The sequence below is a fragment of the Mustela lutreola genome, chromosome 5, assembly GCF_030435805.1.
Source record: "Mustela lutreola isolate mMusLut2 chromosome 5, mMusLut2.pri, whole genome shotgun sequence".
Taxonomy (NCBI): domain Eukaryota; kingdom Metazoa; phylum Chordata; class Mammalia; order Carnivora; family Mustelidae; genus Mustela; species Mustela lutreola.
Window position 1 is genome coordinate 116,416,400 of NC_081294.1, and position 20,612 is coordinate 116,437,011.

Genomic DNA, 20,612 nt, shown 5'->3' on the forward strand with positions numbered 1-20,612 from the left:
ATAGATAAGGAAACTAAGATACAAGAAGTTTAAGTAACTTGCCCAAGGGTACTCAACTAACAAGCCCCAGAATAGAACTGGATTGGAATGCAGGCCTGTCCTGCAAAGCCTGAGATCTTAATCACATCGCTATTCTGCCTCATTTCTACACCCTTCATTTGTAGAGAGGCCATGAATGAAGAAAGTTAGATATTTTGCTCAGAACTTGATATCTAGGAATTTAGGTAGAGGTAGGTCTGGATTCCAATATCAGCTCTCTTTCCCTTATGATAATGCTATAAGTGTCTATTTTATCAAAGAATATTCAGGATGGGGTTGTTCTAGCTTATTTCAATGAGTATACAGTACCAGAAAGAATTCAGTAATGAATATAGTTGGTTGTGTTTGCTGAATAAAGAAGTGAGTTTATCTTCTTGTTTGGAAAAGTCTTGCTTTCTGTGCTATATCAGCTTTAAGCAGAAGTCAGTGAAAAGGCAGGTACCAACAAACAGAATCATTATGCTGTACACCTGAAACTAATATAAACACTATATGTCAGCTATGTCTAAAACAACATACACACCACAGATGGTATGAGATTAACAGTTCGCATGAGATTACCCATGAATGTGGGGATAGAGAGAACATTTCCTAATAGATAGTGCTCTGATTCAGAGATCTGTGATAGTCCACAGAGTAACAGACTTTGAAAATTTTTTCCTCTTAAAAAAAATATTCATCTTTAAAAGTTGGATACAGGGGCGCCTGGGTGGCTCAGTGGGTTAAGCCGCTGCCTTCGGCTCAGGTCATGATCCCAGAGTCCTGGGATCGAGTCCCACATTGGGCTCTCTGCTCGGCAGGGAGCCTGCTTCTTCCTCTCTCTCTTTCAGCCTGCCTCTCTGCCTACTTGTGATCTCTGTCAAATTAAAAAAAAAAAAAAAAAATCTTTAAAAGTTGGATACAGGGGCACCTGGGTGGCTCGGTCATTAAGCATCTGCCTTAACGGGTCATTGGGTCATGATCCCAGGGTCCTGGGATGGAGCCCCGTATCAGGCTCCCTGCTAGATGGGAAGCCTGCTTCTCTCTCCCACTCCCCCCTGCTGTGTTCCCTCTCTAGCTATATCTCTCTCTCTGTTAAAAAGTAAATCTCAAAAAAATAAATAAAAGTTGAATACAGAAAGTTTAAACCTAACAAGAACATGAAAACCTCTGCCATTGTGATTAGTAATGTGATGATACAAGGCTTCATTAAACCTTACTTATTACTCACTGATTATTAAAAACTTTCTAGCTATAATACGCCAATACCTCCACATCTATTGGTGAAACAATAGGAGAAACAATATAGGAGAAACAATAAACACCATGGGGCCAATTCTAATGTGTAAGAGCAACTACTGGGAGACTTCTGAGATGGAAGAGGTTTTACTTCTGAGAGTAGTACTGTCCATCTCTCTGCTATGAACTCCTTGACAATTAATACTTAACCCAGTGTTGACTACTGTTCTCATCCTCCAGAAATTACCCCGTTCTTGGCTGCTGTTCACAACTTGTTACCTGCCTACCACTTTGTGATGTAAGGAGGAAAAATAGCTTTTACTTCACTTCTAAGTTCTCAGCTGGGGACCTGTAACAAAAGAGTGAGGAAGAAGAGAAAACCATACACATTTATTTATTATAAGCTTCATGTGACTTGGGAGCCTTCATTAGGAAATGATCAGGCCTGAAGACATCAGACCTGGGTGATTTTAGGTTAGGTTTGACAAAGGATGGAAGGTCATGGGAAAATGGGATAGGACAAAAAAGAGCATGAGCTTTGTGTGGTAAATTGGGGGAAACAGCAAGACCTGTTCATTGGGATTCCTCTCCCCTTCTTGAAGATAAAGATCTTTCCTCTGGGGATGAGGAGGTCATCCTTCACAGAGGGTTTTATGACCTGCCTTAGGGGAAGGTCAGAGAGTCCTTCCTACATGTGCTGTTTTTCAAATTCAACATGCCTCAATGTCCTGTTTTGGGATAGTGTGTCCTGAACTTTGTCAGTATTTAAGACCGGTAGTCTACAATTTAGGAGACCACAGTTAGTTTCACAATCAAATGGCCAAAAAAAGCGGGGGAGGGCAAGTACCTGATAAAAATCCCAGTAACATAATTGTGGAAATACACTTGGGTACGAGAGGTGGCAGTTGTTAGAATATATGAACCAGTCTTTGTAGGCAGTTTACTGAGAAGAGTAGAAGAATATAAAGTATATTCCTTCTCAACCAGACTGACAACATGGAAATATGACACAGTTCACTTGATTTCTATTTCCAAAACTTGACACCATGCTCTAATTCAAATTGTGATTTGAATCATCCCAGAACCAATCTGCTTTTCTTCAGGCAGGGAGAATCTCTAAAGCATAGCCCACAAAATACACATGGGAATAGCCATGGACCTCTACTTGAAGGAGTTTGCAAGGTACTTTGGGACACAAAGTCAGGAGAGGAATTCTAGGGCTTTGATTATCCTCTGTCCCTTGAATATGCCCCATGAAATGATATTGCTGGGTGCACTGTGAGGCCACACGTGGAACCCACTCAGCCTTCTTACCTCCCAGGTCTACAGTCAGTGAGGCTAGCATTAACACAATAAAGGCCTTCCCCAGAGTCCTCAGTGAGAAAGGAACAACACAGAAGGGCAGGATCTACACAGCTGGATGATGATGGTGATTATCTCAACACTAGGAATATCTAGGATATTCCTAGATCTACTCTGGGATTTTTCCACAGCCAGATGAGAGCCAAAGCTGGCTCTTTTCCCAGTAGACCAGGACTTGCTTTGAAGTCTCCTCAGCAGTTCCATCGACCTTGAGGAAACTTGAGGAATTGGCAAAAAACAATCTTTCCTGTGGCTTCAGATGTCAGTGAGTTGCCTTGAGAGTTAAAAGTGACAACTTGCAACTTTGTATGTATCTATTCCACAAGTATATACAACGTATGTTTTCCTAAGTGTGACTGGAGAATGAGTCACACAGGAACTTCTAGATACTCTGATGATGTGCTCCTATGCCAAAGGACATTTATTCTTAATAATTATAAGAAACCACAGTTCTGTTAATAAAGTATTTGCCAAATGTTGATATATATGTATGACTCTTCCACAATATAATTAGATGAAGTAAAACATCTGTGGGAGGAGGGAGGCCCAGTAATTCAGCTGACATCAGGCCAACTTAAATTTGCCTGCTTTTATCTCACCAAGCCTCTAAACTGTACACTTGGTAGGTTAGAAGCTCCTCTCTGTTGGAAAAGGTTCGTTTCAGGATCTAGGAGAAAGACTCAGAGACAAAAGTGAACGAATGGGAGGTCTGCCTCACCTTAAAATCTAGAGGCTGGTGGTGAAAATGCTCTTTTCCACTGTTTGTATTAATATAGGTAATGGTGACAGTAAACAAACTGATTCACCATCTGAATGAAACCAGTGCTGGTTACTGATAATCACAGCATTTACATAGTACTGGGTTCTTCAACAGTGCAGTCTTTAGCTTTAGATAATACCCCTTTGAGGCGAACTGGCACAACATCATTAACCTCCTCTTAAAGATAAGTTAACTGAGTCAAGCAATTAGATGCTTTATTTGAGGCCACCCAAGAAACTGGCGAAGACTTTATGCTGCTGCTTCTGCTGAGTACAGCACAGCACGGCTGCTGCTTGTGCCTATGTGGCTGTGCTGTTTTCTTCCCAGGTGTTGCTGGGGATGGGATTTTCTGCGGGCTTTGCACTTTAATAGCTTTACTGGATAGAATTAGGATTGCCCACTCGCCCTTGAGTGACAGGTGTGGGATGCTTAGGCCAGAACTTGGTTGCTTTGTCTAGTGCAGTCTCTCAGATCAGAAGGAAGCCCCAGAGACAGTGCTGAAGGTACTGCTGCCAACCACCTCACAGGTGTTGAAGTACAGGAAATACCTGGTTGCTATATGAGGGCTATTAATAAAACCACTACAAGGCTGAATATTTGAGAGGGGACTCTGGCTGCCATGTACAAGGTAATGCTCTTTAGTGGGTGTTGCGGTGAGGCTGAGGAGTGCTATGCCTCCGATGAGCTTGGAAAAGAGAAAACCAAACATGAAGCTTTGGGCCATGATTCTCCCACCAGAGTGAAGGGGGAGAAGGATAAGGGGCTAGGGAATAGATGTTCCCCCCAAATCTAAAGTTTAGACTTCTATCTTGGCTTAAAAGGGATTTTACCTCAGATTTCCCCAAACCTCAAAGCATATATCCCTCCCTGAGAACAAAGTGGAAATGAAATAAACATAAATAGATGTGTAAAGGGGGTTAACCTTAAATAGTGCCATTAAAGACCTTTACGTGAATGTCCCCTTAGTCTCTAAGCATTTATAGTATTAGTAGTTGGGTGTGCTATACTTTGTATACAACAGGTAACTAAATCTTGCCAAGGAGAAGTGCAGACTTAGAGTCAAAAGGAGCACATGCATAATAATTATTGTTGTTATCATGATCATTTACTTTTTTCAGGGCTTCATATATTTATTCAGGGCTTACCATATGCGGAGACCTTTGTATCTCATTTAATCCTTACAACAAGCCTACAAGACACTATTTTTCCTGGTTTACTGCAGCAAAATCTTGGATCAGGAAATTTGTTCAGTCATTAAGCTATTAAGGGGACAAGACAGGATTCAGTCCCAGGTCTTTTTACCTCCAGGGTCTATATTATTATTAAAAAAAAAAAAAAGACAGACACAAATACTTGTGTAGTGGTGCCTGGATGTCTGTGTGACTAGATAGTGGGTGTGAAAATTCCAGACATGGATCAGATATGCCTATATGTAGCTTTGTTTCTCTCTGATCTTAGCCTGGCACATGAGCCTTGCCCATGAAAAACTGCATTTTGTGCATTCAGATCTCGTTTTATTTTTTAGTAATTCTCGTTTAATGCAGAATTGCTCTTTCTCTGTCTTCTCCCCTCCTCTCTTTTCGTGCTGAGGTAGTGAAGGGAGAAAAGAGTGAGGAATGTGTATCACCCTGACATCAGGTGGGAACGGAACACTTAGTCTTCTCTCATCCTCTGCCCTTGTTGGCCTTGAGGTAAAACCCCCACTGGGCCCGCTGGCCTCTGCTGCTGATGCTCCCGGTTCATAATGTGTAGGTGTCATGATCATGTGTTTATCCTCCTCATCCTACCCCAGGCCCTTTGAGCCCCCTGGCTATTCTCGGCTCCCCAAGTCAGTGCTCCTCTTGAGAAACATGGGTTGAGAACAGTGGGCACTCTCCTTCCCTGTATGGGGGCGGAGGCTCCCCTCAGGTCCATACACCCAGCTCCTCCCTGGGGTGCTGTGAAAAGCTTAGAGTCCAGGCTGTCTATCCTCTGAGAATAGAGGCAAAACTCCCCAGAGTCTCCCTCTCCAGTCCTCCTAAGTTTTAGGGGGTTTCTCTTACCCTTACTCAGAGACAGCACATACACCATAACCAGGTCTCCCTTTGAATCTCTCCCTTCTTCAAGCTGGGGAAATAGTAGCCATTTTATCCACTCTGTGGCTTAAAAAAGAAACTCTGTGGTGCTGTGGTTCCTTCAGCCTCTAAGTCTTAAGAAGTTTAAATCATCCTTTCTTCTCTTGTAGTATCTGCTTTCAAGACAATTTTGTCTACCTTAACCTTCTGAAAAGTTATTGAGTACTTCAGTTTATCCCTCCTACTCAGAGGCATTCCCTTCCTCTAACCTACAAGTTGATGTGGGCAAATGAGAAACGCAAGAAAGAAAAACAGGGGCGCCTGGGTGGCTCAGGTCATGATCCTGGAGTCCTGGGATCGAGTCCCGCATTGGGCTCTCAGCTCCACAGGGAGTCTGCTTCTCCCTCAGGTCTTCTCTCCTCAGGATCTCTCTCATTCTCTCTCTCAAATAAATAAGTAAAATCTTAAAAAAAAAAAAAAAAAAAAAAACCAGTCATTATCTTAAAATAGTAACTCATTTACATACAGAGATGCAGGAGTATGAACTCTTAAGTCTTTGCAGTTGTCTTCTGTGAAAGTGGTGTCTTAACCTTAACTTTCCCTATAAATAGGGAAAGTTTTAGTCACTTTAAGTCACTTTCTTTTAGTCACTTCGCAAGAATATTCTTCATGTATTACCTGATAAGGAAATGGAACTATCACACAAGGGGATACTATACTTTTAGGATTTGCAGTTACACTTTGCTTAACAGAGAAGCAATTAGGATGTGTGGAAGGCACTATGTTTTGTGTGTATGTGAACAAATGATCAGGCTACCATTTTGTATATATATCATAATTGCTTTTTGTGCTCATAGCAGTGCAGGATTGAACCACAAAATTTTAGCTACTGGCACATTTCATACCAATTCTGTTACATTTAAATCACTGACATTTTCAGCTAAATAATGTATCACAAACTTATTCACATATTTCCTCGTAGCTGGTTAAAATCAGCCTGATCCTGGACTTTGTTAGCCCCCAAGACAGAAGTACCTGAGTTTTGGCTGCATGACTTGTATCGGAAAACCAGATGTTGTATGTGTCTGTGGCCAGCACCTCTGCAGCATGCCCCAGGTCCTGAATGCCACACCAGAAAGCTCTCTCCCGCTATGAGATCACACAGAGTCAGCCCATGCAGTGAAGGGGGCAGGGGAGAGAAAGGCATGTTTCATTTACACCCCCTACTGCCATCCACACACTCATTTTTAATGAAGAAAGAGAACATTGAGAAACTATTTTTGTAAAAACAAACCAAAACCAAAAAAAAAAAAAAAAAAGCACAAATTCTTGGAAACACATACATACATGTTTGCATGTATTTAGAGAAAGGTCCATCAAAGCACATCAAATTATTACCATTGATTATTACCTTCAGAGATGGGGGTTAGCAGAGGGCATTGAGGTAGACTTCTACCTTCAATTTATACAACTTTGTCCTGTCCTGATTTTTTTCCCCTTAATTATTGTCTGCATTGTAATTTTAAAAACACAATTTGCGTGAAGGTAAACATCAAAGTTAATCTTCTAAGGGGACAGGTTCAGGAGCACAGCTTTGGAAAGCACTGTTGGAGAAGCGTTTGGTTATGCAAAAGGAACAAGGGAGAAATAGGAGCTCTTTACTCTTAAGAAGGATGCAACAAGACATAAAGGGAAAAGGATCCGGTGCGCTGTGGAGAAGGAGGTCTGCAGTCTGCAGGCCACAGCCTGACTTCTCAAATCCATGCCTACCCTGGCGGAGATAATAGACTCGGCACGGAAGTCACATTTTGGTTCTGTCCCAACAGCGTCTCTGCCCGGGCGCCCAGAAATCCAGGATATTAATGAAGTAGAGGCTGTGTGGCCAGCCCTGCTCTGCAGCTGGGACCCAGCCCTGGCACCCCTCCTTCTGCCATGTGCCACTCCTGGAATGCTGGGCCACTACACCCTCAAACTAACTTCTGGCTGAACTGGGGGTATCCTGGTTCCAGCAGAGAAGAGGCTTCAGTCCCAGTTTTCACACTTGAACTTTTAGTTCAAGAGCAAAAGCCAAAAACTGCAACCTACCCTGAACTCCAGCCAGGGTGTTGATCCTGCCAGGCAGTTCCTGGCTCAGTGGACCACCACCTCCTACTTTTTGGACAAAGAGGATACACCAGAGACCAACCTCCTGTGATTCAGGCCTTGCTGACAAATCACTGATCCAGCCAGACTTCTTCCTTTGCTTAAGTTACTACCTGGTCATGAGCTGCACACTTTGCAAATGTTAATACTCTTCTACTAGCGAGATACGGAAGAAAGACATGCAAGATTTATTTAAAAATGATGGCCCTGGGAATTAGAAGAGTTTTGCGGGGTGGGGTGGGATTTTATTTTTGGTACCATTTCTGCTCTGACAAGCTTCAAACTTTATATAATAACTTGCTACTGACATGTGATTCATCATATCATCATCACAATTCCAATGTGGTGTGTTCTTTTTCTGTACGGAAGTGTTAAATGCATAGGACTTATAATGCTGTGAGAAGGCCACAGCTGAATGGGAGAGTAATTCTTAACCTATACGGGAAAGTTGACTAGGACTTGAATGAAATAAACGTGTGTGTGGTACCCATGAATACAATGTGATTTAGTAAAGGACAGAAAAATTTGAGAGTATTGGAAGAATACGTAGTGAGACTACAGTTATGGTAGTGAAGATTTGTCTCAGGCTTCTGGATCTGGCAACAAAACATTTGCATTTTATTGCCATATAATTTATAAATGCCACTTTATATTTAATTTCCAAATTTCCTTTAAATAATAGACTCATGTCAGGTCACTGGGCTGGCTCAGTTGGAAGAGAAATTTGACTCTTGATCTTGTAGTCGTGGTTAAGAGCTCCACGTTGGATGTAGAGATTACAAAAACAAACAAACTCATGTCCTCATTTGCTTTTAACCTTTTTTAAAAAATCAAGAGTCACAGAAAAGTTAGCTGGCTTATTACTTACCAAATAAATGCTAAATAGAGACAAATTTGAAACATCTCCAGATCCAAACCAAGCAGGGATTTTATTTGATACACCTGCCTTCCAAGGCTCTCCTTTCCAGACAGTTATGTTTTATTGTTGCTATTCTAAATCCCATTTTGGAACTTGAATTTTTTTTCCTTCCTCACGTACCTATTATCGCTGAGCAATCTGTACTGTCCAGAAATGCTCAACAGAAAGTGGAAAAACACAGAAACCTGGAAAGTATGAGTAGGTTAATGGCTAAATAACAGCCGAAGTTCTCACAGGTGTTCAAAAGAGTGGAACAGGAGAACAAGGATTGGTTTTCTTGCTTACAATTACATTGACTTTTTCTTCACAATGAAGAACACAGAGTTTCAACTTTAAATCGGGGACTATAAGAGGTTGTTAACTATATATTTACAGCCTCCTGGTTTCATGAGTTTATATTTTAGCCCTGAAAATTTGCTGCGTCTTTGTGCTAACTATAAGAGGCTTGCATTTTTCTTGAGCATACTGAGCACAAGAATGATGAATACTGTCGAGTAAGGAAAACCGAATTCCCTACACTTGTTCCAACTTTGACCTTGGAGAAGACAGAAAGTTTTCTCATTAGGTACTGTTTATGGTTCAAATGTTCAGATGAAGCAAGCTAGTAAATCTGTCAGAGAAAAATTCACGTTTCTCTGGAGCATCCCATCAAATAATAGGAATATATACATGTCATATATTTGAAACTCTGTGTTTTTGTTTTTGGTGTTTTAAGCTTCAGTTTATGTGCCTGTTGATATGTGAGAGTCTTTCTTTTTGGAAGTCCAAACAGGTTGAAAAACAAATTGTGAAATCACCTGACACTCAGAAATCTTGCATCACTCTACCCCCTCCCCAACACATTCCCCTCCCACTTGTCTCAAAAGATTTCCTAACAACTGAGAGCACCATCACTGTGAGGACACTGATGTTTAAAAAGATGAAGAGGTGTTTTTTCGAGTTCTCCAAAGCATTTACTTTTACAAATCTTAAGTGCAATGAATTGACCACTGGAAATTAACTTAATATATGCTTGTGTTTTATTCCATTGCAAACACAACTGAAAAGAACACCTGTTTTGTGTTAAAACAGTATTAAGATGGCATTTTTTAAAAGCCAAGTGATTTGAGAGTTTTAGTTTGTTTGTTTTTAAAGATTTTATTTATTCGTTTTGAGATAGAGAGAACATACGAGCCAGGGGGAGGGGCAGCGGGAGAGGGAGAAGCAGACGCCCGGCTGAGCAGGGAGCCTGACTCAGCTTGATCCCAGGACCCTGAGATCATGATGGCAGATGCTTAACTGACTGAGCCACCCAGGTGCCCCTAGATGGCATTTATTTTACGATCTCTTTCAGTATTTGAGTTGTAGGAAACAAAGAAGTAGAGTTAGAAGAACTGGTTCTAGTAATTTAAAAATCACAGTGAAGAAGTCATAATGTTCTCAATTCTGGTTGCCTTTCCCAGGACAGTGAATCAGTCCATGCTCATGGTGGATAGATCCATAAGAGCAGGTTCAGCAACAGCAGCTTTTTCGATAGAGAGCTGGAGAGCTGGAGAATTTCAAAGTAGATTAGCTGTGTTATAGTTAGTGGATGAACCCCCAACGAGAATGCTAGTGCACACTGAGTTTTGACATTTTATTCACCAGTTATCAATTATTAATATATTATTGGTCCCTGCCATATTAGCTATTATTGTTATTACTATTATTATCTGCTCTGCTCATTGTTACATTTCCACTACAGAAATGAGGACTTGGCACATAAAAGGCAATCAATAAGTATTTATTGAATGAATGGATGATTCCATTAAGAGATAGGAATTACCACCTAAAAAAGAGTATTTTTCACTTGTCTTACTAAAAACAGTACTTGATAATTAAACAGTACTTGATAATTAGCTATATTTAATTTATTTTCTTTCAGACCCTTCCTTGCTAAAACTTTGCTTTTCTTCTATCTCTGCCACTGAGAGTCAGTGAAGTTAGACACTCAGCTTCAAGTTAATTTCCTCCTATTTGTGGATGTCCTCCATGTATATGCCTTTCAGCCAGTGTAATCTTTCCAAGTTCTTGTTGACTGTAAGCGCTTGAAAGCTCTTTATTGTTGAAGGAATGAGAAGACTGACATCCATTGTGTCTCAGTTGGTGACAGAAGTGTGTGACACTGAACAAGGCCTTTATCCTCTGTTTATCCATCTGGAAAATGAGAACAACAATACTCACTAGTCTAGTATGGAGGTGATTGCCAAGGACTTTGTGATCCACACAAGGAAGGTGATATTTTAGTTGCTACATATTACAGATGTTTCCCTTTGATTAATTGGGTGTTCTGGTACTGGAGCACTTTCAGAGAGGTTAAGCAAAGAAAAAGAAAAAAGAGAAAGAGAAAACAAAAGCAGAGATTGGTTTACGGATTTAAAATAATGTTTACATGCTTCCTTAATGCTTTAACTTTACATTTGATAATCTACAGTCAGAGATTAGAGATAATTAGTGCTTTTTAACCAGGCTGTGCCCACACTCCCCTGTGGAAGCTTTGAGTCTACATATGCCTTGGGCCCACCTTCTTTTCCCTTGATTAAGAACCAGGGTTCCAGACCAATCTTTTTTTTAATGAACGAGAACATTGAGCGACAGCTGGTAAATGTAACATAAGGACTAAAATCCTCCTCTTCTGACTTCTGATGGGTTTTTATTTATATGCAATATGAGGTATCTAATCAGTTTAATACATATATATATATATATATAATTATTATTTTTTAAAGATTTTATTTATTTGACAGAGATTACAAGTAGGCAGAGGAACAGGCAGAGAGAGAGCCCAATACGGGGCTTGATCCCAGGACCCTGAGATCATGACCTGAGCAGAAGGCAGAGGCTTTAACCCACTGAGCCACCCAGGTGCCCCTAACTATTATTTTTTAACTCAAGGCTTGAACTCATGATCCTGAGAGCAAGGCCTGAGCTGAGATTAAGAGTCAGATGCTTAATCAACTGAGCCACCCAGGAGTATATTTTAAGTTAACTTTGTAGATACAGCTTTGCAGTAATCCCTAGAAGTTTAATTACCTGCGTTACTTTACAGTTTATACCTATTTTACCCTTTTAACATTTTTTATCTATAAAGCCTTCTGATATTCACCTTGTTAGAAATAAATTCAACCCCTTATAAGCTTTCAAAGCACATTCAGCTTGTATTCGATCACTTATCACTCAGTATGGTCCTGTATTAAAGAATTTAATGTGGGACTTTTTGTTTCCCTGCTTTGTGAGCTCTTGGAGATACAAGACAACATGCTCATTATCTTCAAGACTTAAGAACAAATAAAAGTTTGTGCACCAGGGGATGTTCGAGCCCAGTGGTTCTCAGATTTTAGCAAGCATCAGAAATAGTTGGAGTGCTTATTAAAGTATTTATTGCTGTTCCCGCCAGCCCCGCTTCTGATTAAGTGAGTCTGGGGTGGGATGGAGAATTTCCATTTCAAGCAAGTTCCCAAATGATGCCACTCTTCTGCTGGGTTCCTATTTGAGTATTTGCCGCTACTCCAGTATGTAGGTTTTTTAATTCTCATTTTCACAGAAGTCACAGGGTCAGTGAGCGAGAAAAGACTGGAGCCTCATCTCTTGATGCCTTTTTAACCAGGTCTTTGATGGTCTTTCCTTTACACACCCTTCTCCTTATCTTGGAATTCCTTGTATGCATCAGAAGAAATGCCTGCAGAAAGGGTACCTGACCGTGAAGCAAGCTACTCTTCATCTCAGGGCTGTGAATTCAAGCCTCACCTTGGCTGTAGAGATGACTTTAAAAAAAAAAAGAAAGAAAAGAAATGCATGCAAGAGATAATTGCTATTAGAATGGAGATAAACCACCCAGGTTCAGTTATCTTCTTGAGCAAGTTAATTTACCCTTCCTTCTGTGTGTGTCAGTTTTCTCATCTGTAAATTGGGAATTAGCAATATTTTCCTGTAGTTCACATTATTAACTCTCCCATATTCAGCCTGTTCTTTTTTCACTATGTAGTAGGCATTGTGGTGCAGAGAATTGCCCCAGCACCAGGAGTAAATTATAACTCATCTAAATCAATCAAGATAATCTTAATTCTCTGGATCACAAGATGAGTTAATCATACCATAGTACTCCCCTCCACCCCCAGCTCTACCCCCAATAGCTACTGTTTAAGAGATAAGCATCAGACTAAAGGTGAATCATAAGGAGAAGACAGTTTTTTTCTTCATTTTTTTCATTGTTGGTGGAGTACTCTTTCACCTTTGCTAGATCTCAGTAAGAAGAAGCATGTTTTCTGCTAACGGCCATGCTACAGCGGAAAATTGGTATTAGGAAACCAGCACTGGTTGTAAGGGCAGCTATAGGACATAGGAACCTGGTGACAGTATGAAGCCACTAGATTTGTCAACCAGTTCAGAAGCTGTTCTCTGTCTAGACTACCAGTTATGTGAGCCAGCAAGTGCCTGTATTGTTTTAGTCAGTTGGATATATTTTTCCCCTATAACTTAGAGTCAAACACCCTAGCTGATAACCTATCTCAAAGGATTCCTGTAAGAATTAAATGACATAATGCATAAAAAGGCCTTGGCATTAATTAGGATGTAACAGGTATGAATTAAATATCCTTATCAGGGAAGTGACTAGGTCCAAGTAAAAAAAATACATACATATTGATATTACATATTATTGGTCTTTCAAATTCTTCTTTATCAAAAGCCCAAGTGGCCTTAAATGCCCTTGTCAGCTCCTGACCAAAAGCTTCCTTGGAGGTGTTTTCACTAGCAGGATTAGAGAAGCCAAAATAACCAGGTGAGTATTTTTGACCATGATAGAGAACTTGGCTGTAACAGGACAAGATTATTCTGAGATTTATAGAATCACAGAACAACAGGTTAATTTTAGTAAAGAGATTGACAAAATGAAGGGATGATAGGTATTGCTGTCTCTAATCATAGCTGAAAAAAACCTACTCGGTGTGAATTGCCGCCAGTCTTGTACAGAGATGGATCGCATCCAAATCTGGTGCTCACATTACGTGTAGTGGACGTTTGTTCTTTTGGCTGTCCAGCATGCCACCCTTTCTTTTAGGGCACTGTCCTTCCACTGCATCAGACATGTGATTCCTTTGGGGCTGCCAAATATCATGTAGTTTCCGTTATTACTAGGCCAAAATAAAATTACGGTTATTTAATAATTACATTTATAGTCATTGACCCACCCCAAGCATATTAAAATTCACATTTAAAAAAATATTTATTTGAGAGAGAGAGAGAGAGCAGCAGAGGGAGAGGGAAAAGCAGGCTCCCCGCAGAGCAGGGAGCCCTGTGTACAACTCCATCCCAGGGCCCTGGAATCATGACCTGAGCCAAAGGGCGATGCTTAATGGACTGAGCCACTCAGGCGCGCCGAAAATTCAAGTTTTAAAAGGAAGCAAGAAAGAATAGTAGAGGACACATAACCTTTGGTCAATAGATGATTCTATTATATCATAATTCTAGGATCTGGAATACCCTGCAAGTGTATTAGACTCCCCCCCCAAAAAAAAATTGTAAGAATTTGCTTGGGGGAGATGGAGTAGATCCATTTCAAAAAAGTATGAACTTGAGGGTACATTTTAGAGGGGAAGAAGCTTGCAAGTCACCAGAACATGCCCCAGACTTATGTGTGGTGTGTGTGTGTGTGTGTGTGTGTGTGTGTGTGTGATTTTGTGTCATTGCCTCATTGTTGGCACTTTGTCAGTACTCAAGAAAACCAGATTGAAAATTTGGAATCTGTGCTTCAGTGGATTGAAACTGACCTCTAGTCACTAAGGAAAAATCAAAACAAAACACACAAGAATTTAGAGAGGATATTTTTCTGCCAACAAATAATTTTTCCTTGATGTTATTTCTTAGTTGGGCCAATTTTTCAATGGAAAAAATAGATAGATTGGTCAAGAGTTCAGTATAATTTTTTGTGACATTTGACCTTAAGTGACATAATAAAATTAATGACAGAAAATAGTATTCTTTCATATGGATGCATGTGTGACTGTTGGTCTCACATAGACTATTTAAGAGGAAAAAGCAGAAAGGATCATCTGATGGCATTTTGTTTTATTTGAAATGTTAACTCTTAAGCTAATTTATTTATTCAATTAATATTTTTGCCAGGTACTATTATAACCACTTGAGATATATCAATGAACAGACCAAAAATGATAATAAAACTGTACATGGAGTTGAGGGTTTAAATTTTTTTTTTAAAGATTTTATTTATTTGACAGATAGAGATCACAAGTAGGCAGAGAGGCAGGCAGAGAGAGAGGAGGAAGCAGCCTCCCAGCTGAGCAGAGAGCCCGATGTGGGGCTCAATCCCAGGACCCAGGGATCATGACCCAAGCTGAAGGCAGAGGCTTTAATCCACTGAGCCACCCAGGTGCCCCGAGGGTTTAAAATTTTGTTAGCAGCCTGCATTAGCAAAACAAAACCTAAGCCTCTAATGCCTCAAGGTTAAGAAATTGAAACAAAGAACAACCAATCACAGTCAGGCTTTCCCCAAACAAGGCAAACCCTTAAACTATAGACAATCAAATAGTTCTCTTGCTTTTCCACTTCTTTTCTAGAAGTTTTTCTCTTAGCTCTTGTCCGTAGAGTCCTCCTGACCACTTCTGGTCTGGCCCTGGCCAATTTGATGCAATTTCTGCTCAAATAAACTAAAATTTGTAATATGCCTCTATCTTATAATGCTAGTTATATTTGGGTTACATACCATTTGTTAAAACATTCAACATTATATAATTTTACATTTGGGGAAGAAATATTAGTCTCATAAATTAGACATAAGAATGTAACCTAAACAATCTCTTCTTGACAGGGAATTTCAACTGGAGGTCAATTTAAAATTTTTACAATGTACAAGGAGAGCATGGATTTGGAAAGGCTGTGACACCAAACCATAGAATTCCATCATTAAACATAAAGCCACTGGTCAGACCCTGGAAACACTTTTGGCCTTAAACATAAAGGCTCTGGTCAGACCCTGGAAACACTGCTGGCCTTCTGGGATATCACCTAAGTAATAGTAGTTGAAGTAGTAACAGTAATGAGATTAAGAGAAGTTGTAGTAGTGATAGCTTCTATTTATAAGGAGCCTCCTGTGTGCCAAGGACCATTCTAGACATTGTCTCATTGAATTTTTTTTTTTTTTCTTTTAAGTAGGTTCCATGTTCAGCATGGCGTCCAAGGTGGGGCTGGAACTTAGGACCCTGAGATCGACACCTGAGCCATGATCAAAAGTCAGATGCACACCCAGTTGCCCCTTGTTTCATTGATTTCTCACGACTCTTCTATGAGTTGGGTAAATTACTTGCTCAGTGTTAGTCAGATTTGTAGTCATTTTTTGACACACCTTTTGGGTGTGGACTCCAGGGAAATAAAACAGTCTATCATACAGGATTCTGGTCTATTCTTTGGTGGACAACAAAGAGCCTTTTACTCTCAGAGAGGGTTCTCAGGATTTCTGATGTTGCCCTGCTATCAGAATAGGCCTCCTTGGTTCTAGAACTTCCCTGATGAAGAGCCAGCATGTATCCTGAAGCACTACTGACTTCCTGATGCACTGAGGGCCACAAACCTTTAGCCCATTTGGAATTGACAGAAACAAATAGAAAGAAAACAAATAGCTGGCTATTTTCATCTTCCCTTGAAAATACAATAAGAAATAATTGTGAGGTGACTTCTTTAATTCCCTCCCTTTCCTGTCTCCTTCCATCTTTCCTCCCTTCTTTCTGTCTTTCTGTTTTTTGTTCTTACTTTCACATATCTGATAAACAAATGTTGAGGGGCTCCTTTATGCCAGGCCAAGTGCTAGACACTGGGGCAGCATGATTGTGGTCTAATGAGAAATACATATTTTGGTCTTCTTCCCTGGTTCCTGGCACAGAGCCCCTAAAACTAAAAACATTGGAATTCCTTGAGTAATACTGGTGACAGGAGCATCTTTTGTTATTCATAATAAGCCCCTTTCAACCATACTTGAGTTTATGGTAATGAGATGACTCTTGGAAGGAGGAGGCTGGTTGCCACAGGCTCCAATCAGGTGATTTAAGGGTTGGAACTTACCTCCAGGGAGGAGAGAGACTGGACAATGACTTAATCACCAATGGTCAAGGATTTAGTCAATCATGTCTACATAGTGGAATCTCCATTAAAAACCTTAAGTTATGGAGTTCCAAGAGGGTCCACATCCATGAACACATCCAGGTGCTGGGAGGGTGGCATATCCAGGGAGGGGATGGGAGCAGCACACCCCCGTCTACCCATAGCTTTCTTTATGTATCTCTTCCATCTGGCTGAGTTCTAGCCTTTATTATAAACTGGTAATGTCAATGGAGTAATTTTCTGAATTGTTTGAGCTCTTCTGGCTAATTTTCAAACCCAAGGAGGAAATGGTAGAAGAGTTCAGTTTATATTTAGTTGATCAGAAGTGCAGGTGACAACCTGGGTCCTAACTATTGAGGTCTGAAGTGGAGTATTGTGGGACTGATCCCTTAAACTGTGGTTATCAGGGACTAATTCTGGCCAATGACTATCAGAATTGAGTTAAATTGTAGGATAGCTAGTAACTGCTGAGAATTGGAGAATTCCTTGGTGTGGAGAAACCCACACATCTGGTGTCAGAAATGTCCTGTGGGCAAAGAGGAAACAAATTTTCCTTTAGCTGATGTTCCTTTTAATTGTGTAGAAAGCACAGTCTTTGCCCCTGGAGAGGAGAACTGAATTTCCATCCTGTGCAGATCATAAGCAGCATGAGGTCAGGAGCTGTATGTCTAGTTTGCCATGTATCCTCTACATTGACCAGGACATGGCAGTAAGCACATGCTCAAAAAATACATGGCATGAATGAATACAAGTCTAGTATTGCCTCACTAATGAAAGGGTACACTTGAAACGTCATCTGGTTAATGGCACCCTACAGACTGCCCAAACTGCCCTCAAGAAAACCAGAAGCAGTGTGAACTTGGATCCTGAGAGTGGTCATCTGGAATACATACCTTACGAAAAAGTAAGGATATGCAGCTTGAGTAATGAGACACTCAGTTTGCAAATACCACATGTTCGTTTTCATGTTGCTAAAGACTCTTTGCTAGGAAACGAAACACTTGTAATTTAATATGTAATGGTCTCAGAGTCCGAGGCCAAACCACCTCAAGTCGTGAACGCTTTGGCTCTGAAGAGCCCGTCAGGGTCAGGGCAGGGCAGTACTTGGCCTAATGCCCCTCCAGAATAAACCAAACAGCTACAGGAAGTGGTTTCCGTGATTCAGTAGGTGGCACACTTCCTTTTGAGTCAGAACTGAATCATGGCCGTGAGAGACAAAAAGGACCTATTTCTTTATCCCATACTTTTTTCCCTATTCCCAATAGTAAATTTATCACAGTCTGTCATATGACATATCCTGTTTAGTTTAACGTGTTTCATCAGAAAAGAAAAAAAAAATGCAAATCAACTGCAAGGAGACAAGAAGAGACTGGGAAACACAGCAGATGGAAATGAATCCAAGCATCATTCTTTGACCAGAGGGCCATATTCTCCAAGGAGATTGAAAGAAAAGCCATAATCTGGTTTCACTGGGGTCATCAAGGCCCCTGGTTCTCTCAACTCGAATCTGACCCATTTCCAGTGGAAGCAATTAGATCACACTTACATAAACCGTGTTGCTTTAAATGGCGCTGCTCTCCTCTTCACTCGCTGACCCTGGCTTCTTCCCTGGCCTGTCTGCTGGAAGGCTCTGCTGGTGTTGTCCCAAGCATGGCCCTTGTTCAGCTGTGGGTGAAATGATCCTGTTCTGAATGTACTGAATGCTGCTGGCAATGCTGTAAATTGTTTTGAGGCTTAAGGAAAAACCCCCTGGATATCAACAAGTCATAAAAACAGACATATTTTCTCAGTGTGTCTTTTATTTTTCAATATTTATAGTTATGGGAATGTAAACATTCTTATCCATATTTTCATCAGATAAGCTTGGTATTATTGTATCTATGTTGCTTCCTCCTACCCCAGTTCCTTCTGATTGGCTTCATGTCTCAAAACAAAGATTCAGAAACTCCTGCTATATGTTCTGTTTATATCACTCTTGGAAGATTGATAATCAGACTGGAATAAAAATCTAACTGCCATGGGAGCACCTGGGTGGCGCAGTTGGTTAAGCAACCCATTTGGTTTCAGCTCAGGTCATGATCTCAGGGTTGTGAGATCAAGCCCTGCATTGGGCTCCACACTCCTCCCTCTGCTCAGAGTATATTTGGAATTCTCTCTCTCCCTCTACTCAGTTCATGTGCGCATGCACGCTCATTATCTCTCTAAAATAAACAAAATAAAATCTTAAAAAGAAATGATATTGCCATGTTAGTATTCTGCAGCTGCTTCTGTGAACTATTCCAGTTGTTTGAAGAACACAAGATTCAAAATCACATAGACCAGTGTTCAGATTCAGGCTCAACAAAAAATTGCACAGCTCTGTGACCTTAGGGAAGTCTCTTAACCTCTCTGAGCCGTCATTTCCTTAGTCCATAAAATGGGACTCTAGCATAAGAACAATATTACTGTGAGAACTAAATAAAGCTTTTACATGGTGCCGAGAACAGCTCCTAGCTCATATTTGGTATTTAAAATAAGCTAGTGCCCTTTCTCTTTATTTACAATACCTTTCCATTGGGAGGTAAGAACAGCACTTGGACAGGACAGCTGCATGCGCACGCTGAGTCTTACCCTTCCCAAAGACGTCAGTCCCATCCAGCTCCTTTAGCACTTTCATCAACAGCACCTGTAGCACATGTGATATCAAATGGTATCCTTAATGGAGTGGTGGAGAAGCCCAGCCAGGAAGCAGGCTTTAAAGCCAAAGCCAGCTCTTTGGGACAGGACGGTTGTGGCTGATAGATGACAGCCAAATGTGAAGGGAGTCCTCATCTGACACACAGAAGAGAGCACCTAGAGGATGGGCAGGGAAAAGAACTATGGGCGGCACTCATGGTCAGGCAAAGCTGCCTCCAGGCCCAGGTCAAACAGGGCAAAGGCTGGCAGACAGGTGGATATGCGAATACACTGTTGGATTTGAAACGCCCATCTAGAACAGCCATCCTTTCATATCTCTTCAATTCCTCCCACACAGCCATATGGAGAGGGTGATGGCTTTTAGAGAAGAGAAGTGGTCCACCCCCCCCAAGAATTAAGGTCAAAAGATCATTTTGTACTCACCTTAGAGCCATCCCTTTGTATATATATGGTGGTTGCCTGGTTTCCTGGTTTCCTGACTGTCCCTTTCCCTGGACTGTGAGCTCCTAAAAGACAAGCAGTGTGTCTCGTTTTTGAACCAGCCCTTACCTGTAGCTCCATCCCTAACCCATAACAGATGCTCAACCAATATTTGTTGACTTCAAAGAAATATAAGAAAGTCTGATCGGAAGGACCACAGGAAAACTTCCAGTAGGAGTTGATGGCCTCTGCGGCCGGAAGTCTCAAAGGACGACTGGCTGGATAGGCCAGTTTTGAGGAAAAGAGCCAGATGTCTGAACCCCAGTGTGAGAATATGGGGAAAAGAGGCCCCAAGCATTTTTGAAAACTGCACTTGTGGGCAGTCCGAGCTAGACATGACTTCTGGAGGTCTGGCCATTGTCTCAGTGGAGTGTTGATCGCGTGTATGCTGGAGGCTTCTGTTTAAATAACTACCGGAGCGGGGTGACTCAGCAGCCGGAGGATGGGGCGCTCTCAGGCTGTCTCCTCCTTCAAGTGACAAATCACATTGCCCTGGGTGTCTGTGGCGGTCTCTGATATGACACACGATAGCTTCTCTCTTGCCAGCTCATCAGCCAGGGTGCCAAGTCACCCATTACTAATCTGGAGACTGACAAATTATTTGACAGGCGTGATCTCATGCCCCAAGCCTGGAGACGTCTCTTTAAAATGGACTCTCATCAATGGATTCTGTTTTTGAAATGTAGAGGCTGCTTGTACAATTTTATTCTATCTCTCCATCAAGGACGTCTGATTAATGTCAGAATAAAGTCAAATTTTTATATCCTGGCTGCTGAAGTCCTGCAGAAACTGATCTATACCTGCTCTCCTGGCCCCATAGACCTTAACTATG

The 20,612-nt window shown here is 41.1% G+C and overlaps 2 long non-coding RNA genes across 5 annotated transcripts in view; one reads left to right on the forward strand and one right to left on the reverse strand.

The window, feature by feature from the left end:
* LOC131832454 (uncharacterized) overlaps positions 1-20,612 on the forward strand; it is a 49,896-nt gene that overhangs the window by 4,461 nt on the left and 24,823 nt on the right. The window lies entirely within an intron of this gene.
* On the reverse strand, positions 10,236-20,158 carry LOC131832452 (uncharacterized). Of its 4 annotated transcripts, none has more exons than XR_009354054.1 (5): positions 19,724-20,158; positions 19,171-19,289; positions 18,171-18,289; positions 13,454-13,614; positions 10,236-12,276 (listed from the first exon to the last, which is right to left on the reverse strand). It is a non-coding gene; the product is annotated as an uncharacterized LOC131832452 (long non-coding RNA). The 4 variants fall into 4 exon arrangements; XR_009354053.1 differs by having other exon boundaries at positions 10,236-10,669; positions 13,454-13,644; XR_009354052.1 differs by having other exon boundaries at positions 13,454-13,644.